At 38.3% G+C, this 27741-nt stretch overlaps 1 protein-coding gene across 2 annotated transcripts in view; it reads right to left on the minus strand.

Annotated features, from left to right (window-relative positions):
- GUCA1C (guanylate cyclase activator 1C) overlaps nucleotides 1-9545 on the minus strand; it is a 125452-nt gene extending 115907 nt beyond the window's left edge. The window contains exon 1 of one of the 2 annotated variants that reach the window (XR_007373283.1): nucleotides 9434-9545. The gene's annotated coding sequence lies outside the window, so the exon portion shown is untranslated. The remainder of the gene's footprint in view (nucleotides 1-9433) is intronic. The other variant, XM_048926448.1, reaches the window with a different exon arrangement.
- Between the last annotated feature and the right edge of the window lie 18196 nt (nucleotides 9546-27741).

The following is a 27741-nucleotide window of genomic DNA, read 5'->3' on the forward strand; positions in this document are numbered from 1 at the left end:
CATTGCATGACGTGACGGAAATTCTCTCCAGTAATAATAATAAAAGATTAATACTACCTGGCCTTTCTTTAAAAGATTCAAGACATTTCAACCAGAAGACCATTTAAAGCAAACAGGGTGAGTTGCACAACCCAAGCAACCTGTCTGTAGCCTAACTTACAAATGCTGAAGGAGTGATAAGTACAGAAAAACACTGTTTTCTTTAAGCTCAGCAGAACAAACAAGTAACAGTATATAGAGGTAATGAGAAAATTGTTGGTTTTAGGAGTAGAAATGGTTTCTACAAACAGAAGGAGCGGGGTCTGGTTTTCAGTGGCTGTTCTACACGCTACTTCATTGCTATGGTAATTCTTATGATTGAACCTGGCCTCAAACAGTTCTAATGCAAAGGACTTTTGAGCTTGTATCATGCTGCTTTTATGTACTCACTTTGCACTTGATCTGTTGTCTTAATTTAAACCAAAACAGCTGAGGCAAAGTATTTACCTAATCTATACCTGCTGCTGTAATTTTCAGTGCCAGCAAAAGTGAGTGGTGTTCAAAGTGATTTTATGTTGGCTGACTGAATATACAAACCACCCACCCGAGGCAGGTGCATAACCACTCTATAGAGTGGAAAAGAAGTTATTACTGTTTTGAGTCATTTGTAGGAAGCAATGAGATGAGTAGCTAGAACATAAATACTGAAAATTATCCATTGATAAGTTCAGTCAGGAAAAGAGGTAAGCATTCTCTGCCTGTGATTATCACCTTAAAAAAGCCACAAGCATCAGCAATTACCTTTCTGTCCTTACAGCTGTTCAAACACACCATATGGTTATTATACCTGTGGAGTCTACTTTCCCTGCTCTATAACAGCAACAGACAGACTCAGCAGCCAGCTGTGGCTGGCTACCTTAGAGGTGAAACAAGCACTCACTGATCACAGTAATGTGAAGTTACCCCTCATCTGCCATGGGGAGCAAACTTTCCTAAAGTCATTGTCAGGCCAGGCACAGGAAGGCAGGAAGGACAAGAGCCAGCACTTCAGCCTTTTTAACCTACCTGGCATTGTTGGCTAGTCAGCTTGGAGTGACACTTCTTGTTCAGCCACTTTCTCCCAGCTACATGACCACTGCTGAAGTGATTTCATGCCAGTCACTGTCTCCTTATAGGACTGAATAAGCATGTGAGATCCTGTCAGAGTAACTCAACTATGTCCTGGTTGTGACTGAAAGCTACTGTGCAGCAGGGAGCTAGTTCAGGGAAGGCTTAAAAAAAACCTCTACAATTGCTGTCAATACTATTACCATAAATCCAAATCCTAACTGTACCATGAGAAAGCAGACTGCCTGGAATTCTCAAAATGCAGGTAGAGCTGTTCAAGGACAAGAAAATATCCATAAGCTAAAAAAAACAACAAAACAACTGAGGTGCTTGGTGGTGGCTGCTCACCACTGCAAAATAAGTGATGAAACAGTTATTAGAAGAATGAATTTTAAATAAATTTTCCATGTGAAATTGTTGTTAGATAAGATCTAACCTTTGTACAAGCTTTTGTATATGTATCTTTAGATATAGCATATGCGTATTTTTATCTAGATCTGGGTGGTCATCACTGAAACTGCTAATGCGATTCAGTAGAAGAATTCTTAATCACAATGCAACAACGTAACTTGTCTTGGAAGAAACTAGTATCTTTAGAAAACAGGCAGTTTTCTAAACTGCTAAGCAACTGATTAGCATGTCTAGCTAGCCTGCAAGTAAGGGGATGAGCCCTATCTTTAACTGATCAGTTGTAGGCTGGAGGTAGGTTGGGGTAGTGGTCAAGTGATAAAAATATGTATAATACAGTACCATGAAAATTCAGGGGTTTGCTAGCTTTGTAGGCTACCTATAACCCAAACTTTGCAATAAATCAACATCTTGAGTGTGAGATGGTTTTACTGTACATTGCACAGTGAATCTGCCTTTCAGGCAACAATATCAATTATGAATTGGATGAACCTTGCACAGAACACTATGAAGCGCCACTAATTCTTACTGTTTTTGCTCCACTATTTTGTAGCATTACCTTGGATGAGGAGTTCAGATAGGAATCTGTGTGCTGACAGATCTATCATGAGCTTTCTGATAGTTTGATCCTGATACCTCCCCCCACGCTACCCCACAGAATGGAAGCAGGATGGTTTTCGCAATAGAAAACATGCATTATAACAAAGCTATATGTACAGACTTGTGCTTTTGACTTTTAATAGTGATTACAAGAAAGGAGGAAAAATCTTTGTAAACATTTATCACAGTTAAACTAAGGGGGAAAATAAAAAAAGGAAACATACTTTTACTCACACGTCACTTGGGACAATTATCTTCTTCAAAGCACAGAGACAATTCAACCAGAACCACTAGGCTTTGTGGACTACAGAAATCACTTTTCTACAAGTAAGATAATAATCTCTCTTTTCATTATTAATGGTTACACAGTTCCTTACTCTTTCTCATTCCCTCTGCCCCAGGCTAAGGTCTATTTTCATTCCCTCAGTAATTGCCACAGGATTAGATCTTGCCAAGATACATCCACAGGTACTGTTTTTAGCAACCACAGGTTACTCTGTGCCTCTCTAAAACGTTCAGGCTGCCTTGATCTGTCAAGGTCAGCTGTGTCAAGAACTGCATATACAGCATCAATTACTAAGAAAATCATGAAAAAGTTCCTTTCCTTGAAAGAATGGACTTTGTTATTAGGATCCGCTGCTTTGAAACAAGGAAAGGAAGATATTCAGAGTATCCCTAGTCTGCCTTCTCCCTCTTTCCTGCAGTGAATGATTTGAATCTACATTGCTGATGGGACCAACAGTAACATAGCGAGGAAGGAAAATAGAATTTTTGAGATGGGCAGAGCCTTACATTTGAGGTCTAAATTCACACTTATCATTGCATGCCTAGAAGTGAAGGGTCATCCAGTACGCATCATGAAGAAGCCAGCACACCCTCTTAAGACCAGCTTCTTGAATAAGACCTAATGAGTAAGCAGAGATTAAACTCAAAAATGCTGCTTCATCTGCCTTGCAGCTGGTTGATTAGAAGAAATGATGACTCTCAGGAGAACCAGGAACAGATAACTACATTTGTCTCTGAAACTCATTGCAATAGCTTGGGCCAGCCAAGTTTTATCTGAGTCTTTTTCAAGTTGAAATGATCTACTCTGAAATCTGTCAGCTTAAAGCTGCTGCCACTATTAGCCTGGAAGGGGATCTCTGGGAGAAACACTTTGAAATTGTCAGTTTTGGTTCTGAGAAGTGACTGAAAGCAGCTCATCTATGCCAATAAGTTGTCTGGCAAAGGATTAAACTTGTACTTTGACCCTGATATGAGTGATACGTCATCTTTTGCAAGACTTGCAGCATCAGGATGGCACTGAAGAGTACAGACATGAATTCCATATATTTCTAGTACAAGATCATACTCTGCATAACAACACTACCAATCATCAGATCCAATGAAAATAGCTGATTATAACCATTCCTGTCTCATTATCTTGTGACAGAACTGTTATTAACTTGTGACTGCACAACACTGCAGTTGAAAGAATCCTTGAGAAGAGGCTATATATAACAAAACGTGCTCCAAAAGTAATGTCTCCTATTTCCGTGGAAATCACATCTGATACAAAGATCACAATAATACTATTTAATACAGCAAATTCTCAGCTACAAAATACTGTTTTCAAACATAGGCACCACCCTTAGTCACGTACTTTTGCCCATGATGAATATCAAAATCTGTACCAGTGGAGGTGACCCACTGTCACCGCTGCTGAAATACACCATCCACTACCTCACTGTGCTCACATCCACTGTTCGGCCTTCAGAAATGCTCAGCAAGCATTGATGAATATCTATGGATGCTATTTTTTCTGCATGGAAGAATTCACTGACACGTCTTTGCTTCATACACACTTCCATGTCAGATAGCATTCTGTCACACTGCCCCTCTGCTGCCACCTGTTGCATGACAACTAAACGTAAGGGAATACTGTTGGGAAGGGTCTACCTCTACTGCCATAGCACCAACATCCACCTCTGAAGTCATGGGCCAACATGGTAAAACTGCAGGCATTGCTTTCAGAACAGCCCTACACCCATTTTTTTTTTTTCTTTTTGTTGCTTAAAATCACATACGAAGCACGTTAGATGGAAGTGATCATTCAGTGATTACTAAACAATAGATAACACACATTATGGAAGTTTCTCAGCAGCACGAAAGTTTCTTGTTAAGACAGCATAGTAGTTCACATGATTTTCCAAAAATAGGTTGGAAATTGTCATGGAATTACAAGATAGCAATGAGATCCAAGTATTATTCAGTATGTATGGATGCCCACAAAACTGATATGCAAGCCTAATCAGTTCCTCCAGAGGTGATTAACAGCAGTTACATGGATACTTCATCAGTAGAAGCAACAGAGAGAGATTAATCCACGCAAGGACTGCAAAAACAGAACAAAAATATCATTATAATAGAAAGATAGGCTGGCAGTGTACTCACAGCCTGAGATTTTCATCTTTTCACTTTCATCTCTTGTCCTGGGCCCAATGTCAATGAATAAGATTTGAAAAACTTCAGAGAAATCAAATTTAAGATAATTTAGTGTGGCTTACATATACACACATACACACACACATTTATTATATAAACTTTTAGAAAATATGGAATCATATTTTACCATCAAGTGTTTAGCTGTGAATTTTACTGCCTATCGTATAGCACTGTCTTTACTTCTAAGTGGAATGAACACAACTCCAGCTGAGCACAACTCCTATTCACTGCATCAAGCAGCTAAAAAACAATTAAAATTTGCAGTTTACAAGCATTCATTCTTGCGTACTCATGCCTTTTGAACTAAAAGTTCACTGAAAGTGAGAATGAAAGCAGACTACTTGAATTTAAACTTACACAAGCATATATGACCACTCAAATTACCCGCAGTGTTCCGTTAGAGCCACTTTTCAGCAGAAGTCCTCAGCAGCCACCCTTAGCCCACTTATATGGAAATACTTTCTTTGAACACTTTTCAAAGCACATAACATTATTCAAAAGACCATGAAGTTGTATTAATAGTGCAAAACGATCATTCCAAAGACCAAGAGAGTGGTTTGAAACTGACATTATTTCTAGAGCCTCTGTATCTCTTATCTAAATTTAAAGAGCAGGTAGGAAGTGTGGGAGGCGATTTCTGCGCACATGAGAGCAGGGCCACAGCAGTATCTTCCCACAGAGACTATTCCAGCAAACACCAGTGTACTCAGCAAGCCTAGCTCTGTACAGATTAAATCTCTGCAAATATCTAAACAATGCTCTATTCTCTTTGGTGAACATCTGGTTCCAGCAAAACAAACTAAAATTAAATTTGCAAAATGACTCAGTAAAATGTCCTTGTAAAATAGCCTGCTACCACCAGTGATTCTCAAGCCTACAATGGCTTCTGGACAGTTTTGTTTTTCTCTATGAAGCTCCATTTGCATTAACTACACAACCGACTTCTTACTCTGTGTAGTGTGTAACTGAGAGATACAGGGTTCCTACCCAAAGGAGCCATGAGTTTTAAAAACTATGCTGTAAGACTCAGGAGTTATTTCTTATTAAACAACATCAGTTTGGAAAGATATTCAACTGCATTTCATCCACTAAAACCTCAGTCTCAATTCTAATACCTTTCCTACAGCCCAAGTTAATCCTCTCAGAAGCCTAAATTACCATTGTGCCCAATGTCAAGAGTTTGTAATGAGCTTCATGTACCTTTTCAGTTTAGAGGTCTGGACAAGTGCCCTTGTGACTTATTGAACCAATAATCAGCAGAAAAATCAGCATATAGTGACATTTCATATTGAAAGATTAATGCTGATGTGTCTGGGAAGACAGCTCTCCTGAGTTGGAGGCATTACTTTTTGGTAACTCAAGGAACTGTCAGTAGATTTGCAACATTTTCCTTTTCTCAGAACTGTATTTTCTCAGATCTGTCCTTGTGTTTACTATTTTGGATTTTGTAACCAAGTCCTTTTGTTTAGAGGTCACTTTGGTTTGGTTTGCACAGAAAATTATTGCTAGCTAGCAGGTGAAATCCAAGACATTTCTCACTGAAAGAGAAATACAAAGGTGGGAAGGAATCCAGGGGAAGGGTGGGGTGCAAAGGGGGAGGTAGAAGAGGACCTGCATCATAGGAAATTCCTTTCTTCTGGGAATTGGAAGGAAGAAAATAGGACACTGTAGAGGGGAAGATCTTACAGCCTCGGGACAGGCATCTCTGGAAGGAGTACCCACAGCTAGGGAAAGTTCAGAAACCCCTTGAGAGCAAAGAGGGAGGAGATCAAATGGTCAGATGAGAAGAGCCTTAAAAAAGAAAAGAAAAGAAAAAAGATAGCTAAGTCAAAAAAATGGCTCTGAGATGTTAAAGCTAGAAAGCTCAGGTGATCACAGAAGGTGTTGTTCAGGTAGAAGTAATGCTATAAAAGGAGTTTCATCTACCAGCAGAGTAAAAGTTTGATAACTTCTCTAGCATATGGGCTCAAGGCTGAGAAGAATGAACTATTTCTTGCTTCCTTGTCTTCCATGTTACTACATACACCTGCTTGTTTTTACTTGACCAAAATTTCATCTCAATAAAACTAGATAAACAGCAGTTGTTGTTGAACTATGAGAAGAATGAGTTTCAGGTGTTATCATATTAGCAAAGCAGGAGAACATCTTAGTCCTTATGTGTGACCATCTGGGATAGCGCTATGGAATAAATGAAACAAACATGTATTACTTTACCATTGCGGGAAGGTGGCAGATTGCCAAAGGTAAGCCTTTTCTACTTGTTGATTCAGCTGAAGCTCAGGAGCCTGAAGACACATGTTGTTCTTCAAACTCTCACCTTTGATTCCACAGTAAAATGGAAGACAGATCCAAGTTAAAATTGCTTCAATTTCCTTAAAGCAATGGCTAGCTTGTGTTGTTTCCAAAGTAAAAATAAAAACAAAACATACCACACTTACAAAATGCTCCAAAAAACTGCCTTAAATAATATGTCTATTGTTGTGCTGGTAATCTTCTAGTAAGTCTATTTGACTATGACAAAACTAAAAGAAAAAAAAAAAAAAAAAGGAGAAACGACCAAATTAAAAGGCTTGGAAAAATCTGCCTCCTCTAAAATGGCTAGATTTTGGAGTAATGCCTTTTTCATCCTGACAGGGACATCAATATCAAGCCCTCTTGCATTTGAATTCCCCTTCACTCATTCTTTTTTAAGCTAGTGAAACAGCTGTGGCCTTTGGCTTTTAATTTCACACCAGCTCAGAGCAAGACTAGGAGTTTCTTTTGACTGCAGCCTGGCGGAAGTCCGCCACAGTTCAACAGCTCTTTGACAGCAGGGCTGTGCCCGTGCCCTTTAAAGCCTTCACAGTTTAAAGTTCTCACACGCAGGGCACTGTTTTCCAGGAAACTGGTAATTGGCTTGCACACTGCCCCTCTGAAAGCCTTCTTTCCTCCTGCCTCTTATGACTCACATTAGTTTCTGGGATTTTTGTTTGTTTTGTGTTTGTGGATTTTTATTTTAGGTCATTTTGGTGGTTTGTTTTTTCTTTTTTTCCCACTCAAGGTGAACACAGGAAAAGCTAAGCAATTCGGTCATCCAGCAGTGTGCTTACAATTACACTGGCAATGATTACAGGGCATCACTGTGCTGCTCTCTACCCTCAGTGGGATTAATGGAAGGAAGCAAGTCTGCTGAAAAGAGATCACAAAGGAGACTCCCAACTTTATCCAAAAAGGGCTTAGGTTGTGCTCTGGGGGTTATGCACTTGACCATGGGTGCTGCTTTCTTGGTAGGAAGGAAGCAAAGAGAAAGTGGTGTCATTCTGCACTGAGGCTCCATCTGCCGATGGAACTCAGGCAGAGTTATGGGTTTTTTCTTTCTTGCTACCCCAGAATGGAATGGGAAAAGACATTGTGCAAGCTTAGGATGATCAAGGTGTTTGTTTTCTAAAGTAGTGGCAGTGTGTTTGCAGTCTCCCTGTGCCCTGCAACCGGAGAGGAGAGGAGAGGAGAGGAGAGGAGAGGAGAGTGAAAAGCCACCCTAAGGCTCTGCTGCTACCCTAGGGTTGTACTGTTTGATAACTTCAGCAATATCCTCCTTCAGAAACCTGACAAGCTCCAACACTTAGTTCACAGAAGGCAGCTCCACCTCAAAATCGCTTCTTGAGAGAGTGGCTACGGCAGAGAGCAAACTCCTCGTTTCTTTTTACACCTCCCACACAGAAGTGTCAGAAGGGTGCTGCCAAAGCATATTCTATGATGACTGGCAACTCATTTGCAAGCCAAGAGAAGGAAATGTGTAAGAACATGCAAACTGAAATCTTGCCATTCTCTGCTTTTAAAAAGTTTCTAAAGGATGGTAGCTGCTTTTAACTGAGTTTGAAGAAGAGAGCAACACTGTATTGGTTCTGTTTCTTACGTGAATTCTCAGCAACTCACCCACATCTAGTCTTTTACCTAACACATGCACAAAACAGTTTGAATATATCGTGCACAGGTAAAATTCAATTAACAAATATTGGCTCATTACCTAAGACTGCAGTTTACATTCCCCATCCTGTATAGAAAATTATGATATTTCTTCTACAATTTAAGTGCTATTTGTATACAGCTATCAGATTATCAAAAGCAAATGCCTCCGGTGGAGAAGGCGTTCTTTACTACATTTAGTTGATAACCTAATTGGTCTTACCAACCCTTTTTTATTTTTTTTAAAGGGATAAAAGCAACATAGATCTGTATCTCTATTTGGAAAGAGTCGTTTTAACAGCTTCCTTCTGTTGATATGCAAATTTATGGCATACAAAAGAAAGAGTGGCTGTTATCTAAGCTTTAAGGTATTCCTTCTAGAAACCATTTCATATTTGAGGGCAAGACTGCATTTCCTTAACTCACATCTAGAAAGAGGTAGTATCCACTACAATTTAGGGATAAAGGCAGACACAATGAGTCTTATGTCAATATCCTTTGTCCAAATCCCATTTGATTGTGATGAAGAAGTGTCATTTAGTGATCTCCCTACATTAAATGAGTTTATGATAAGACACCTGATAGGCAGGTGCTTAAAATAGAAAAGCTTTTCTTATATGTATGGTAGCTTCAGCTGCAGTTTTTCTGCAGATAAATAGAATACCAGTGAAATCTGCTCAGAGAAATAAATCAGCCCATGCTATGTTTTGAAGGGCTCAATCAATCAAAGAGAAAAATCCCACAAACTCCTTCCCCCCACTTCACTGCCACAAGAAGAAACTTGATACATAATTCCCCCAACAAATCCCATTTATATGCCAGAGAAACAGCAAGTCCTCCTCATAGCGCTTCACAGAATGATAGCCTCAAACAACAGTGGAAGAAGACACAGAGAACTCAGATTACTCACTCAATTCAGTCAGGTCATTCCAGACTTAACTTCACAGTGCTTTGTTTCTTCTGGAAGGTCATTTCACCCCCAAGCTCCTATCCAGTCCTCAGCTCAGCTCCCCAGCTCTTGGAGCTCTTTGCAGGAATAGCTGCAAACCCCCCACAGTCAGGAAGATGAATTTCCCTGAACCACGACTTGCAGGGATATGGCTTCAGCAACATGCCTTTAGGCATATCTTTGTAATGAAGCTACAGGTAAAGAAAGTAAAGCCACACTTGGTGCAAGGTACTGCTGGCTTTGAACAAGTTAGGAAGATGTTTTGACACAGCTGAATAACTGTTGAGCATGTTATTCAAAAGCAGAAAAAGGAAAACAGGGATGAACCATCACCTGATCTTGATTTGTAATCCCCTGCAAAGAACACATTGGAACACACAAAAAACTTAGTAATTAATACTGAATGAAGAGCTCCAGAATGCTAACGAGTCTGTGCCACTTTTCAGATGCTGGAGGAGACAAACCATGAAGCATGCTTTCATACAAAGCCAGGGGTGCTCATTATAGGTAGCTCATTGTTTTGGTCCCTCACACTAAAATTTGCTGGAGAACAGGCCTGACTGAAACACAAGAAAACTCCAGGAAGCATCAGGTGTTTGAGGATATGAATAACATCTAAACTGTTGCTCTGACTAAGGCCACTCTACATTTGTTTAGTATTTCCTAGAAAATTTATTTTTTAAATGGCTTCTTTTCAGGTTTGGCTTATACATCTAACTGCAACCAGAGAATTCCAGCTCAAAAACTTACATACACTTAGTACTTTTACGCTTTCCCCCATGAGGCATTCTTTGGAGTAAGATAAAGAGAAAAAAAAAAAAAAATGATTCAAATTACTGAAGAGCTGCTTTAATTTTGTTATTTTTACTGTGTAGATCTGCTCCCTGTTAACCATCATGGTAGCAAACTGCCATGACAAGAAATTCCTCCCTTACTTTTTTATCCAGATTGCCAGTTAACTGAGGCCACATTGCAGTGGGAAGGGGGCTGTTGCTGCTTGCCCACCCATTGCCCTAAGGAAACACGAAGAGGAAATCAGTCCCACCCGAATCCCACTGCCATGTGTGTTTGTACAGGAGGCATCAATTAGGGCAGAATTTGGCTTGCAGAAAACATCCAGCCACACACAGCAGAGAAATCCACCAGCTTGGCTTGAGAATCTCCCAGCAAATTTTCTAACGCTAGTTGCAGAAGGGCTTGGTGTTGTGGCAGGAGAACAGGCTATTTGTTTCTTTTCCACATTAACAAACATCGTTGCTCTGCATACAAGTTATGGTTGGCATCTTCATAGTGGCCCTTTCATAATACTGTGTGTCGAGTCTGTAGCAACACCTCTGTGTTATGGTCATTTTTCTAGGGTGTAGGCACATACCTTGCAACATACTAGGCACATACTGCCCCATCCCCTTTTCCAGAAGGACAACATCATGGAGGTGTATGCCATGGCTGTCCTGCCTGTGTACAGGCTTCTTTCTCTTCTCCATGGCATACTAGAGGAGATGGATGACAGCACCAGTTCATCTCTGGCAACTTTTCATAAACAGTGAGAAATTCAGCCATGTGGAGTTGCACAGAGAGTGAACAGGCTGGTATTAATCCTCTCCTATTTGTTCTCTGTCAAGAAAAGCAAAACAAAGAAACTCAGCAAACGTGCACCCAAGAGTCTCCAGATAATAAAAGCTCAAAAGAAGCGGCAGTGCCTCACATATGCTGTGCGTAAGCACAAGGGCAATTACTTCAGCAGGATTGGCACAGAGCAACTTGAAGCACGATAAACCACTACGTGCAGTTTGCAGTCAGTAATGGCTCTGGTTGCAAACAAGGCTTTCAGCTCAGGAGAGCTTTTCCTAAGGCTTTAATGAGAGACAGTAGCTCTCAACCATCGACTGCCCTGCTCAATTCAAGAGGTGCTGCCTCACATGTCCTCAATACTGCTTTAGATAGTGTTTCAATGCTTTTCCCTCTTCTAGCGCTTATTGAAGGACTAAAAGATTTACCAGTGGCACTTGATTAACAGCAGAAAGGATGATAAAGGATGTATAAATCAAAGAGAGAAAGACTTTAAAGACAGGTTAGTGCTGTAAAGAAGCATGCTTGCTTGAGGGTGATGCCAATACTCAATGTTCCATTGAAGGAATTGTGATTTTAAAAGTTTGGAGGACAATCTGGGAGGTGCTTCTAATACTTGAAAACCAACTACTATAGAATAATAATATTAAAAACAAACTGAAAAAAAGTGATTTCCAGCTAAAGACATTCTCACCAGAAACTAACCTACCTGTTTCGGTCATACCTCATGGAAAAATCTAATAACACCAAAAACTGTGTCTTCCATTTTTTAAAATATGTATTTCCCCCTTAAATGTTCTGTTTTCACATTGGTATTCACATTGTTTCTGTGCCCACTACACTTACACAGAACCTACAAGGAAGACTGGAAAGAGATGTACAAATGGCTTTTTAAAATAAATGTTTGAAAAAGCCACATATCTTGTTAGTTTTCTCTAAAACATGCAAAATTATCCTCACATATATTAAATTGTTAATAATTGCATCACAATAGTGAATAATGGCATCTTCAGTTGCATAAATCCATTTTTTCCATTATTCTGTTGGTGGTGATATAATTCCTAACTTCTGTTTCTGATGAAGTGCTACTCTTTATTCAGAACATAAAAAGAAAAATGTAAAAGTTTCTGTTTAAAAGCATATTCTGTCTGGATAGAGTCTAATACTAATAGTTCCAAATCCTAAAAGAAAAAAAAAAAAAAAAATTGTCTAAATCCTTTCACTTTTGTATTGGCATCAAGAAAAGAATCATTTATTCCTCATGCCACCCAACTGCAGCATCTTCAAGTTAGAAACATGGCTGTCACATCAGGTGCCAATATTTTTATGCATGGAAGGCACAAGCGCTCATCCTTACTGACAATTCTGCACTTAATGGTTGGAGTCACCCTTATGTCCTTTAAGACTCTTCCATTGTATTTTGGTATGACTATCAGCTTCCAATATCTCAAGCATCCTTCTGCTCTTGTGTGTGGTTCACTTCTTGTAGCTGCTCTGTTTTCAACACCAGCTGGGTAGTGCGGGGCCAGGCAAACAATAGCAAAATATAATTTCAGGAACAGCATTGCCTTAACCAGCAAAGAAGAGGGACTACAATAGATCTTGAAGATCCTTTTCTGTTTCGGATTCTGAATGCTATGAGATTATAATGCAAACATTGAACTGACCTGAATTGAATGAAGTCTAGATAATTCAAGGACAAAAACTTGTTTGTGGCCAATATAGATATTTGAAATCTTTTCAGCAGTTCTTTAAAAATCTCATTACAAACTGAATGGGCTATTTTTGTGGCGTTGCTACAATCCCTGAATTTCTTCATTGTCTTTTTTATGTGTGTTCTGAATACAGAGTTGGGTCTCCTGCAGATAAACTGCAGAAGTTTACAGAATATAAGATATTAAAAAATATAATTATTTGGTCAGTTTCTTCACTGAAAAATCACTCCTGCCTGAAATTTGAAGTCTTCATTTTATTTGAAGTTCCAAACTGAAGTTCCAATTGAAATTTGAAGTTCCAAACCAGGAACAGTGCACGCAGGGCTCCAGTGAGTTCTGTAGCATTACAAGGATCTTGTCACTACTTTTAACTAAAATACAGTGTTAGTACCTGACATTCTAGTTTGTTGAAGAAGATGGGTAAGCTAGAATGTATGATGTGTAATTTCTTTCTACCTTTTTCACTTTTTGTTACAGCCACAAACATCCTACTAAGAAGCAAAGTATCAATGTTTCACTTCAAAATAAATTGCTGGCTTTCATATTATGTATCTAGACCAAAATAAAAATCTAATAAATAATTGAAAGCCAAGTTTTGGATTACAAAATGATATTGTCTTTCATTCTGTAAACAGCAAGACTATATTAAAGGAAAAAAGATGGTGAATTTTGCAGCTATCACGCAAGCATTCAGAACTTGTTATTACTGGTGTACTTGGAGGGATTTGATACGTTTCCTTTGACCATATTTCTAAGGAAATAAACTACAATTCAGTTGATAAAAATGACTTGGGAGCTCACTGGAAGAGAATAGGGAACCTTTTGCACTACTTAAGACTGGCTTTTGCATATAAGCTTAAACTAAACTCTTATTAGGGACGGAATATTCTGTAGCTATCTTTGCAAATTGTATGACATTACCAATACAAATGTTTTGTTAAGATAATGTCCAGTTCTGCTTATCTGCCATAATAATTAAAAAGCTCTAGTAAAATAATATCAAGATAAATTTCAATGCTTTATATGGTGCATCTCCTCAAAGAAAACTCAATTTTACAGCTTTAGCATCAACTTGTTATTCATTTTCAAAAGTTAATGCCATGATAAATTTTAATAATATGGCTAGTGCATATTTCTGTGCTACATTAATTATACATTTAAAACTCCACAGAAGACAACCACAAAGAGCTCAAATACTGGAAATATCATCTGCAACCGGAGCCAAATTAAAACAGTGTCTATCATATCAACAACACTTTCATTAGATTTAACTATTCTAGTCCAGCGTTTGTACACATTAATTTATCGTCATGCTTCCTTAGCTCTCCTTCTTCCCTAGAGAGGTTCATGCATCTAGCTGATACCTTTTAGGAGTTACCATTTCTTCAGAATACTAAATAAAGATCTACATGTTTTCCCCTTAGAATCTTAATTAGGATGGTAAAAAGTTCTATACTATCAAGCTGTGAAGTCTAAAGTCACTAAAGAACCAATGTAAAATATGTTCTCTTCACATGGACAGCTACTTGCCTTTGTTAACACGCAAAATGGCTTCACCATTCTGTTTGGGATTTAGTGCAAAATTCTATATAACCTGAATAGTTCTATAAATAACCCGAATTGTGCAAAAGTCTCTCTTATCAGATAGGAAGCTTTTTGCTGATAACACAGGACCAGTTTGAGGCACAGTCTTCCTTGTTTAGAAGACTCCTGTTGCTAGAAAGCCTGGAAGCTTTAATTTTGTTAGGGTGGTTCATGAGCAGATTTGTAGTAGGGAACAGAAAGAGGCATTAAGATACTCAGGAAGGGGGAAGAAAATATAATCTCAATGACAGCAAGAACAAACTGCCGATGCATTTGATCTTAAATCTTCCTCCTAGGTGGGGGACTATAACAGAAAACTGCTCACATTTTCACCTTGGAAAAATCTAGTGAACCAGAAAGGATATTTGAAAAAAAATACAGTGCTATAAAAATAATTCAGATTACACTTAGCTGATATGGAAATCTGTAAGAACAGCAATTAAATTAATGTGTCTTTCTACTTCAGTAGCTGATTTTTTTTCTCAATTACGATATAACCAGAGGCATCACAGATAAGGGGAGAATGGATATTTTACAAGAAAATTACTTTTTCCAGGCATAATTCAGAAGATAGACTGTTGCCCAAATTCCTGGTGTGAGCCTATGTGCACGTCCAACTTGCCACTCTCAGGTGTGATTTAGAAACTAACGCCAACGCAACTCTTTCATGGGTCAGACCTACTCTTCAGATTATAGTGAAAATACAGAACACTGAATGAAGAACTCAAATGTTAGTATGAAAGTTATTTATCGTTTTGCAATGAGCTCTAAACATAATCATCAGAAATACCAGAATAACATATAACATTGAAAACAAAACTCCTAAATTTTGTAGGGATTTTTTGTTGTTGTTTTTTTTTTTTTTTTAAAGGCGGAGTGTAAGCTGGTCCCAGCATTGTACTGTAAGGGCCAGAACTCTCTAAAACTGCTCAATTCATAAACAAGTTTTTCAAATTAAAAGAATATTGCAGTAACAAGCTGCAATCAGTGGTAGGATTTTAGAGCAGCTGAATTTTCATTCTCAAATATTTTTTGAGTTGTAGAGAGTTTCTAACTTTTCACAGCTTTTCGTTTGATGCGTGGTGTAACAGGGTTGAGCATTACATGTATCTGCACCTCAGAATAGACTATATTCAGATATCTGGGTCAATCTTCAGCAGTTTGTATAGAATAGAGAGAGAAGTCCCTGTCTACCAAACCTAAAGCTTCCTGATTTCCCAGGCTATGTCTGCTATTGTGCCTAGCTCTTTTTTAACTGAACATTCTTTTATGGACTGATAATTCTTTATCAAGAGTGCTAATACTGGAACAATTCCAGGAAAATAAAATCAACAAGACTCAGTAAACAACTCTTAGCAGCAATTTATAATGACTAAAAGTAGTTGAGAATTTTCCAGTCAGTCCCCGCTGGAGTGATGATTTGCAAATACAAGAATTCTCCTCTGGGAAACAGAAGATGTGAATCTGCATATGCAGGTAGTAGATCAAAGTCTTTTTGTGATTGATAAGGACCCAAAATAAACCTCCTAGATCATGAAATCCTGTCCTTGGGAACACATATGAAAGCACTGACAACGTAATGAGGTTCAGCTGGTAGCTCTGAAGCCCATTCACAGCGGTGAACAGAAGGCTCTATATTCTTCCATCAAACCTTTCACAGAAAAATGGCAAGAACTCAGAATTCAGATTAAGCAAGAAATCTCACTTAGATGCTGAGTATCAGATATAACTCAGCTCTTAGCTGACTTCTTCTTACTTGGCTGTGTTTTTTGGTGGTGCAGATGGGCCTACAGTGCATGATGAAATAAATACATTCTTGATTTTCTACCACCCTTTAGCTTTTATAATTCAGATTGCTGCATGGAGTGTTCCTTTACAAAACATAACTGATGTATTATATCGGGTCTAGCTGGGATGGAGTTAATTTTCCCCCCAATAATTCAATTGTAACTAATCTATAATACCCAACTATCTCATATTCCTTCTTCTGAAACTTCATCTCCATTGTGCAGTCTCACTGCATTTTTCACTAAGGAAAATTAGTACCATATATACATAAAATCCCCAATCTACAACTGAGAAAGTGCTGATTTTATATATATAATTATATATATTTATATATATATAGTTGTTTTTTTTTTTTGTTTATTTTGTATTTCAGTCTAGACTTGCACTCTAGACTCTTAATGTATTTACCCACAGCTTTATTTTACCTGCTGCATTCTTCCTGCATCCCCAGCATTAAGAGACTAATCACATTAGATACAATGCATGCACTTTTTACTACATCATTATTCTTCTAGCGGATAACGATGAACAATAGCTGAGAGATCCTCAAAGGCTTCCATTAACGCTGATCAAATGCTGGCCTCATTTTTCACATGGAATAGTGTATTTGTGATAAATAAGAAATAGAAGTAACACATACTGAATATGGATTAGCCAGAAATAATCTCAGATATGATCAAACTAGGTTGTATTTAAAAGGAAATGATACAGGTCTTATTGGCTTTGATTTTGAGATGGAGGAACAATTTTTATCTGTGGAGCTTGGGAAATTCATTAATCATACCACAGGGTTATGCACACAAGTCCCTGTGCTCAGACTTGAAACAGTGGAGCACCAGCCCGCTGAAATATGTACAAGGAGAGATCTGTTGACATTCCAGCTGCATAGCTGCTGTCCTCTTTGAAAACAGTGTGGCACACTTCATAGTTACTGCCTTTTTCCAGCATGCTATTCTGTGCTTAGCTTTACATATAGGCTCCTCCTGAAGGAATCTAGGAACTTTGGAGATTCAGATCTGAACAGATGCAGGTCCAAAGAAGGGTAACAAGGCTGGTGAAGGGCTTGGAGAATATGCCCTATGAGGAGAGATTGAAGGAACTGGGGCTGTTCAGTCTGGGGAAAAGGAGGATGAGGGGAGATCTTATTGCTCTCTTCCAATACCTGAAATGTGCTTACAGCAACAGCGGGGTTAGTCCCTTCTCACTGGTGACAGGTGACAGGACGAGGGGAAATGGCCTCAAGTTGCAACAGGTTAAGTTTAGGTTGGATATCAGGAAAAAATGTCTTTACACCAAGGTTATTAAGCAGAGGAACAGGCTCCCCAGGGAAGTGGTTGAGTCACCATCCCTGGATGTGTTTAAAAAACCGCTTGAATGTAGTGCACAGGGACACAATTTAGCAGAGGGTTGTTAGAGTTAGGGTAGTATGGTTAGGTTGTGATTGGACTTGATGATCTTGAGAGTCTATTCCAACCTGAGCAATTCTATGATTCTATGACACTCTTTCAGGAGACAGTGACTCTAAGGGCAAGACTTTATAGATAGGCTGTTTAAAGGACAGACAAATTGTTCACGAGGGCTAAAAAGCTAAAAATAAATACAAAATAAAATGAACAAAAATAAAATGAACAAAATAAAAAGTATAGCAGAAGAAACATTTTTTAGATTTTTAGAGTATAAACTTCAAAAACAAAATGTACAGTTCCTGACTATCTGAAACCTAGGATAAATGAATTAAAAAAGTAAAGGGCACTGATGCAGAACAAAATTACTCTCTTTTCAGATGCCATTCTGGTAAGAAGTCCCAGTGCTCCCACTGTGCCTGAAGGACTTGCTTTCCTCCAGAACATCTGGGACAGGCGCTTCGGTTTAAGGAACATGTCATTGTCACCAATTTTAGTTGAAATGCATTCTGCTTCCAATTCCTATTAATAAGAGGACGGAGGTAGGCTCACAGAAAGCATGACTGTGAAAGAAAATGAGAAAGAAACAATTTTCAAGGGGCGGGAGAGAGGAAGACAAATCATGAAGAATACTCCAGGAATAGCTCTATGCAAGATGCCTTCTTGAGATTAATGAATTTGGTGTACATGCCCATAATTATTTCCATTCGCGTGGAACAGGTCCAGCTGCTTTTAGCATCCACAGATGAGAAGCAGAAGAAAGCAGAAGAGAAAAGAACCATATTTTGTTATGTCCAACAGTTAAAATCACTGGATGGCGAATAAATTATGCTAAGCGCAATTAAGCACAGAATTAACAGCAATCATTTGTAACATAATACAACAAGACAGCTGAGATAAATGAGAAAGGGCTTGCATTGCATCGTATTGAAAACTGAATGATGTGTTGCCAAGATACATGTTTACAGAAATATGAACCTGAGGTCAAAAAGCTGATTGGCTTCTAGCGGTACGTGTATTCATCTAAGCCTTATTTGTGACTGATTCTAATCCTTTCCCCTGGCTGATAGAAAAACTCCTACCCTTGTATAACTACTATTTTAGTTGTGCTAGGGGCAGGAAAGCTAACACAAATCTGGGCTTGGGGGGTGCTCATATTTATTTATTAACAAGCGGGTTAGGCTTGCCCTGAGCCAGGGGAGAGAGATGGCATGGAGACAAATAACAGCTGCCACTCTGCTTCAGATCAGTCTGATCTTCAGAGCTCTGCTACTGACAGCAAGACTACAGGGAACTATTTCCCAAAAGAAAACTCAGTCGCAGTACACCTGCACTGTGTCTTTTAGGCAGATGCAGGCTTGGTCCACGTGTGATCCAAACGTTGTGTGAAAAACTCCAAGAGCCATGTGGCCTGATTAAAGCAGTCCCGGGCTGGGCTGATAGATGCTTGCTCCTCAACAAAGTTGGGACCATAACTATAGTAATACAGCACTCAGCTTTGGTCAGCTTGAAATGTAAGCACAGCAGGCAGACAAAAGCCTGAAAGGTACCATTTAGTCCTTCTCAGTTACAGTTACATTAGCTTTCCAAGGTTCAGGTGCTTGCACTTGTTATAAAATACCTCCGTTTGTTGCTATAACAACTCTCTTGCCTTCCTACTTAGTAACAGTGTTGGGACAGACTTGAGTCTTATTATTTCTTTCACTGCATTCTGCCTTTTATTTCAAAGATATTTTAACTGGCCCTTCTGTAAAAGTGAACTATCATCTTTCATTGGACAATCATGTTTCAGCCACACATGGGGACCAGATCATGCCCTTTGAAGGACTGGGCCCAGGTTTCTGTCGAATTGTGGGGATGACTGTCCCAAAACTACTGAAATTGGTTTCTGCATAGTGTGCATCCACACAAAGAAGCTGAGAAGTACTCCTGGGAACTAATGTAAATAGACATACAGTCTGTGCACTTAACAAGAGAATGATATGAATAACCTCTCACGTGAACAACTTTAAAGGCTAGCTGGGGTAATAGCCTTGCTTTTCGTTCTTGAGTTACACCCATTTCAGTGAAAGAAAAAAGACACCAGATTTCAGAACACAGATCCTGAGCATAATCAAACCATGGATGGTCCCTAAGGATACTCTGGGTTAGAAGGAAATGTTGTGTCCAACCATGTTGACAGGAGGTTCACTGCCAGCAGTCCACAGGACTGTTCCTGTGAGTGTGAAACAACACTCATAAGGGGCCACCTTTCAGCTTTATGGCTTCATTATGTCTCCTCCAAGGAGTGATTTTTCTGGTAACTAATACTGTGGCTTTCAGCCATGTTTTACTTTCTGCACCAGTGACATGGGGATATGTTCTCCATTTCAAAGCACATGTATGCCACAGGATTTCCATGTTCTCTTTAAACCTAAAAAAAGGATCCACCAAATTTGAAAATTGTTTCCTAGCTCCTGAAATAAAAAGCCAGGCAGAAGAATTTTGTGCAGGAGACAGATGAATGGATGAAGAGCAGACCTGAACAAGATGTGACAAACAAGGCCATAATGTTGTGGGGTTTTTTTGGGTGACCCTTGCCTACAGCTTTCATAAGAAAACTGATTCACATTAGGAAATCTGAAATCTGCTTGGTTTCTCTCTGTTCTCTTTCCTCCTAGAGAGCAAAGTATCTGACAGGTGGAGACGAAGCTAAGTGAACACAGTCCCTGCACTAAGCATTAATGGAGACAAATGCCAGGTGTAGATGTCAACTGCAATTCTTCTTTCCCTGCTGATAGCAGAAGGCACCATAGAGTAATGCCAAAGCGTTACAGTAGAAAATGCACTCATGGCTCTCTCAGTCCAATTGTGACTTTTTAAAAAGCTTTTCATTTTCAAAAAGCAATTTCTTTCTGGTACTTCCATTACTCCATGTAGCTTTGTCACACTTAATCTTCATTAAAACTGAAAAAACTGTAAGAGAAAGAGAAAGCACAGTTTTATCACAAAGGTGATTGTTCCGTAGTCTGACTGACTGCAAGTACCAGCTTGCAAAATAATGTCATGCACTCACTCATGTCGTGTTTTGTTAGACACTGATACAAAAAGAAATGTGTTTCCTAGTTTGTTTTGATTTAGGAGTACAGCAAAATTGTCTTCTGCTAGAGGCATTTTTCTACAAAACAGACACAAGCCAGAGAGTCAGCTATAACTGAGATTTCAATTCACATGGAGGTGAGCCTTGAAATCTTTCTGAGTTTAGCATGAAGATGAGTCTGGTGTTTTGTTTTGTTGAGTTCAAGAACTTTTGCTAGAACTTTTGTTTATTTATTTATTTTTGTAAATCACCATGATTCCACTTTTGTGACCTGAAGATGGCCTTGAAGTTGCACGCGTTTCTACCTTAGCTGCTGAACGTGACATTGCATGCATACTCTCTACACCTGTGTAAATCTGACAAGGTTGTTGTGATGCTCCAATTTTCTCTGCTGACCATTGTTTTAATGAAGGGGATACAAAGAAATTTAAGATCATCAAAGTTTTCTCAATAGTTGTCTTTTGACAGCACTGTTTTTTCTACATGGAATCCTCTGTTATGGTTTTCTTTAGCTGTATCTTCATAATATCAAGAGTTTGTACACACTGATGCGATCCTCTGAGCTTTTTCTTTTCCAGACTGAACAGTCCCAGCTCTCTCAGCCTGTCTTCATATAACAGATGCTCTGACACATTAATTCATCATTCAGGTTATTAGCGAAGATATTAAACAATATTGGATCCACTGTTGATCCTGTGATACACCAGCAGTGACTGGCCACCAATCAGACTTTGTGCTACTGCCCCTTCAGACCTTTCAGCAACTCAGGAAGTTTTTGGTCCACCTCACTAGCCATTAATCTAGTCTGCACTTTATCAGCTTTTTTATCAGGATATAACAGGAGGCAGTATCAAAAGCCTTGCTAAACTCAGGATTCAACAGCATCCATTAAAAGCCAAATGATATCTAGTAGTCCCCTTTACCCACCTACCATATAAGGCTTCCAGTTTTGTCAGGAAATATTTCCCCCTTTATAAATTCATTTGTTTCTATTCATATGCACATATCTGACCATTGTCTTGCTGTGAATAGAGAGAAGTACAAACAACAAGTATTCTAGTAGTGCTCTACCAAATATTATAATTAATGGATCTCGTGCAATGACTATAAGAAGGAATGTCCAGGAAACAATTTTAATCCTTAACCCATTTTTGCCTTTAGTAAATTCAGGCCTGAAACCTAGCAGGTTAACTCTTTCAGCTCTACTACTGAAAACTTTGGTCAGGCAAGGAATACTGAAATGATGGATGATATGTGCAACATTAAAATAAAAATAACATAAGCTTGGCAGAAAATTTGTCACAGATGTAGATGTGTACCGAGTAGAAATGACACAAATGTTGTTACTAACCAGCACGCTCTCAGCTTCTGAGAAACAATTACACCCACATACATTTCTTCTTTTAAAGTCCATACTCATTTATAATGATCCACTTGAGAGCCCTGAGTTGAAAAAGTAAGGGTGCATGAGAAGGGAGGTGGAAAAAAAAGAGTTGTTCTGAGAAATAAGCCTGGATTACTACTTCATAACAGCAAAAAAGGACTAAGATCTCTGATGACACTGTCTTCATTTTGTAGAAATAAGTATTTATAAAACCAATTAAGCAACGAGGTAGACCAGGATTTTATGATCTTGCCCCTGACTAATACAATTTCAATTTATCTCAATGGAGCTGCCTATGTGAAAAGATTAATTTAGTTCTAGCATTGATGCTAGACACTGAGCTGACCAAATTAAATTTACACATGAAATGCCTAAATAATTATTTTTTAGTTCAGTTCCCTATCTATGTTTGGTGAGCAAGGACAGCTTAGTAATCAGTCTGAATAATAGCAAGTTGTCTTGCCTGCAGACGTCTCACTGTCTCAAAAACACTGCAGATTTGAATTTCTTTGCTTTGTTCACCAGGATTCTTAATTGCTACCAAGTGTTCACCTAAAAGTTACATAAATGGCAAGTAAGTTAGTTAGTAAGTTCCTGAAAATGCTGGAAAATTCCTAAGAATGCTGGAGAATAAGGCACATACAGAATACTTTGTGAAGGAATTGTGAAAGTGGCTTACCTTTGAAGCAGAAAATCAGAATGAAGACAGAGGTAGGAAAGCACAGAAAATTTAAGCCTGAGCTACAGTCTCTTCTTTAAATACTTACTCCATTCTGGAGCTGAGAACCTGTCAATTTCAGAAAATTAAAACAAAAAAAATTCAAGGCCAGAATATAATAAATAAGTTGATAGTAGCACCTGGTTTTAGGAAGTTACTATGATATGTCTACATGCCTGAAGAAATTGGCCATTGTCCTTCCAACACAGAGGTATACATTATGACCATTGCATTTTTTCATCACTGGTATCAAAAGAAGCAAAGGAATTCCCTTTCTGGGTTCAGATTGAGCCAAAGAAAAAGATTCTCCAGGCTCATGTCATTTGAGCTGAGCAAAATAGTTTTGTTAAATAAGTTATTCCATATTATGCAGTTGGGAACAGATTAGAACATTTCATGACTATAACTGAAGTTCAAAGCACGTCTTCTGGAAATTATAACTGCGGAAAAAAAAAAATTAAAATGTTGATATTTTGAATGAAGTGCTACGGTTTATAACTTCGCATTTAGAAATAATATTTTTCAATTTTGTTGTTGAGGCAAATGTGTATGTATTTTGATAACAACATAAATACAAATCTTAAAACCTTAATGCAGAATGAAACATTTTGCTTCTGGTTGAACATTAAGTTTGGACTTGTTTTAATAGTTCAGCCACACTTTTTTATGCTTAGCTTGCAAAACAAATTTAGTTGTGAAATTCAGTGATTTAAGAAAACCAAAGCAAAACAAACTGAGCTTAATATCACACTTCCTCTGTAGTTCCAAGTCTGAGTGAAGAAAGACAGAGGAAACTGCAGACTTTCAACAGTTCCTGGGAAAACTCTGTAAGAAGAATTAAGGAGATTGCTTGTAGGTGTTTTCTCCAAAACTGAGGTACAGAGATAACCCATGCACATTCAGTAACCTGAAAAGGGAAGAATTCCTTCAGAGAGTAGATCTGGCATGAACCCATGTTTGGGAACTGACTGATTTTTTATTTCTTAATTTACAAAATAGAAAAAGATGTACTTGAGTTTTATTAAAGTAGCACAAAGATTCAATTTCAAGTCACTCAAAGAATAAACGTACAAATAGAAGGACAAGAATGAATATAATGGTATTAAGTTGGCCACAGCATGCATTTTTTGTTGCATGAAAGAAAAGAAATTCTATTAATGTGGGCATAACTAATGAACTGTTGAATTATTAACCTGCATATGTGTGCCAAAGTGATTAGCTCATTACTAACTTCTCCATAGTTTCAAAATTGTAGAAAATATTTCAAAAAATAATTTTGTGGTTTCAATCTAACTAATAATAGTGGTTATGCAGTAATGGAAGAATAATTGGGTATGATCACAAAAATCCAACCTCAAAGAACAAGAAATGTTCCATGTGTGGCATTCCTATTGTAAGGTCAGATTCCCAAAGAACAGAACTGTAAGAGCCTCACTGAAAATGTTTGTAATGTTGTAGTATATCTGTAACAGCCTCAGTTATGACTGACAATACACAGTAATAGTGTTAAATTAAAATATCACAGTCTTTTACGTATGAATACAAATTGACTAAATAATTATATCTGTGGCACAAGAATAGACCAAGAATAGTATTCATTTGCAATAAATGAAAATAGGAGTAAAATCAAAACATCCAAAGCAACGTAACACTTTTGAGAAGGTTTAATAAAATTGTCTCCAACAGTTCCCAATCATCAGCTCAGGTAGAATCTTTAAAGGAAGGATAATGTCAGGCCTAACTGTACCCTATTTGATGTGAAAATTGCAATAGATGCTCCAAAGGTTGCTGTAGTAGTAAAACAACCTTTTATTTACTTAAGTAGCCTCATTTCACCAATGCTTGGGTAAATACCCTACCACTACTCCTTGACTGCTGTTTCTGTATAATACCTGTCCTGCACAGCAGTAGCTGAATCACACGGAAATATTGACCCTCAGTGTTTTACACAACTCTCTGAAACACCCAGTGCTGGATGTTCTTCAAGGGAAGATAGTAACTTAGGGTGAGCACTTTCATGACATCTCAATCCTAAATGAGTGCTGGTGAGGAAAAGGTATCCAGATCTTCCACTGGCCAGCATCCAAACACAATATCATCAGCTTGTGCTATGTCTCTGTTTCTCCCATTGTTCATTTCATATTCGGAGCCAGAAATAGTGGGCTGGCAACAGGGCTGCCACCATAAGATGGGGCTTCTAGACGGGAGAGGATCCCAGGACACACCTAAGCAACAAGAAGGTACCAGTTATTAAAAATTTCTCCAGGCTCTAAGAGTCAAGATTACTGTGAGGCAACAAAAATGGACACAAGGTGAGCAGGAAATCTAGAAGAGCAAAAAACCACGAGGTTTGTTGCATACAGTTGCTGTGAAATGATTTCAGGAGGTCAGATAGTTCCTATTCTTACTAAAAGGTTACTTCCAGAGCAGGGAGAGCAAGCCAACGTGTTTTATGTCTGGAGCAGCAGTATGTGCTCAGGGACACTCCTGCCCACTTGTAATATACTGCCACAATATAGTAGATCATCTCAGCTTTTCAGAAAAACACATGGGAATTTCAGACAAGAGCCAATAAAAGCTAAGCATAGACTTCAACACACTAGCAATAGCACTGAGGTACAGCTTTCTCACAGATGAGAAGGAGCTGTCAATAAACACAGCAAGAGGAAATCCTGTTCAACAAGATACATTACACTATGTATCATAGCGCACATTAACGCAAACATACATCTGACCAATCCTTTCCAATCTCAAAAGTTCATCCTATGAGACTCAGCATGGAACCCCAGAGGAATAGAAACTCTGAATCATACCCATCAAGAGATTAATTTCTTATATAGATTCTTAATACGAACATAGAATTCCCATCCTATACAAAGCATATTTTGTATCAGATCATGCCTCCTCTGATCTTTCAGTCTTGATCTTTAAAAATCTCCAAAATCTATTCCAAAAACGAGATTGGAGCTAACACTTTAAACTCTGCTGATCACTAAAAACAGGTTAGTCAACAGAGGTATTGATTTCATGGAACAATGTAATTTTCTTTTTCCTTCACTGACCTTTGCATGTTCCAGAGGCTATTTTTTTTTTCTTCCTGTCCCCTTGGGAGCTAACTGCCTTATCACCTTTCTTTATTCCACATATATGAGCTACCTTCTCTTTCAGAGATAGTTTTGCTAATACATATCTGAATAATTGCTTTATTGCTTTCATTTTGTTTTTAACTCTGAGGTCTTCTAATTCGGTTTCAAATCTGAGGGAGGCTAACATGCTTGAAAATTCGGCTACTGTTTCCAGTTATACTATCCAATTAAATAATAGATGATATCTCAATGTACACATCTGTTCTTGGTTTATCTTTAGATGGTTGTAGCTCAATCAACACAACCATGTCTGTTTTTTAAACATTTCTGAAGTTAGCAGGCTAAGAAAACATAATAAACAAAGCATACCAAATTAAATAAAGTATGAGGCATGATGAGACCCTGTTAAACTGAATAGCAAAGTGGATCTACATGTAGAAGTGAAGTCCTAAATAATGAATCAATATGAAAAATACTTACCTTTGTTTGTGTCTGAACGTCTCTTTATCCGAAAAGGCATAAGAAGAGTGTCATATTAATTTGTTGTCTCTGAGCAGCTTCATATTAGAGTAAAAGAACGATAGCTTTGTCATATTAGAGAGCACTCTCCAACAGACTGCCCTTAGACTGAAAGCTGAGCTATTGTCTAGACATAGCATACCTTATGGAAGTTCCAGCTGCTTATTCATATGAACGTGGGTCTTCTTTAAGTTCTGCTCACATCAGTAAATGCGTTGCTCTTTACTTAGATGTCTTAAGACAGTCTAAGTAGCATTTGGTGTTAATAAAATTGAATCTCATCTTGGAAACCAAGGATGAACAAGAATTCATTCAGGCTCCTCCTTGGCTAGACTCAGCAAAAAAGCCAAGATCTGTCTGAAATATCCTAGGTCAGTGCTAGCTGAGAACAAAGTGCCGAAGATATGGAGGATACATATGGGCCACAAACTGAGAATACCATCCCATTTGGGTGCCATAGTCAGCCCGTGGTGGTGAATGGGATCTGTAGTCTCAAGTACTTTGTCCATAAGTAGGACTAGTTTGTTAGGCCAGGAGAAATAGAAGCAAGATTGATGAAAATGGATAAAAAATATGGAACAAATTAAGTGCAAAAATAGCCAGATAGCTTGTAAAGTCCACATATTTGTTTCAGAACATTGATTCTTACTTTTTATAATATTGCAACTAATCAATCATAAAAATTACTCCATAAAGCTTGGCTAATAATCTTGGTAGTTTCAGTTGTCACACCTCTCTTGACACTTTACAATATTTTTGCTCCTTCAAAATCAGTGAACACTTACAAATAAAAGAAAAATAGCAAATAAGAGAATAATTCCGTAAATTTTGTTTTAGTCTGCAAAATAGAATTTACTTCTTCATCAAGTTAATTTCATACTCCTTCTCAGCTTGTTCTATAGACTTCTAAAGTTTTGCATCCAACAAGAATACGAAGGGCTGTGCTCATCATCTAGGAGCAGAAAGCTTACAGACACTGGTCACTATGTGTCTCAAAGGCAAACATCCTTGTGCTCTCTTTTAAAGCTGCCCTCACTCTCTGAGAGCTTTTCTAGCGCTGGGAGAACAAACAAGCCAAAGCTATACACTGCTTTTATTTCAACCTTGTCTTTGACGGAGGGCAAAGACAATTGTGTAAAAACAGTTGTGTAAATAACATGGATATATGCTGATGCCCTTCATTAAAACACAAATGAAAATACCTTAATTTAGCTGGCATTCTGTAATGCACAGTGACCTTTCATGCACCCAGCCACCTCTGAAGGATGTGAGGATCTGACTGCTGTGAGAAGAAACCAAGAAAAATTGTTTCTAAGCATTCATTTAATACCTAGGGACAATTAACATAAGTCGAGGGCAAAAGTGATATGCAGCCTTGTCTAGTTTGGGTAGTACAAAGGGCAGAGGGCTGTCTAGCCCGGGAA

Source organism: Lagopus muta, chromosome 1 (assembly GCF_023343835.1).
Source record: "Lagopus muta isolate bLagMut1 chromosome 1, bLagMut1 primary, whole genome shotgun sequence".
Lineage (NCBI taxonomy): Eukaryota > Metazoa > Chordata > Aves > Galliformes > Phasianidae > Lagopus > Lagopus muta.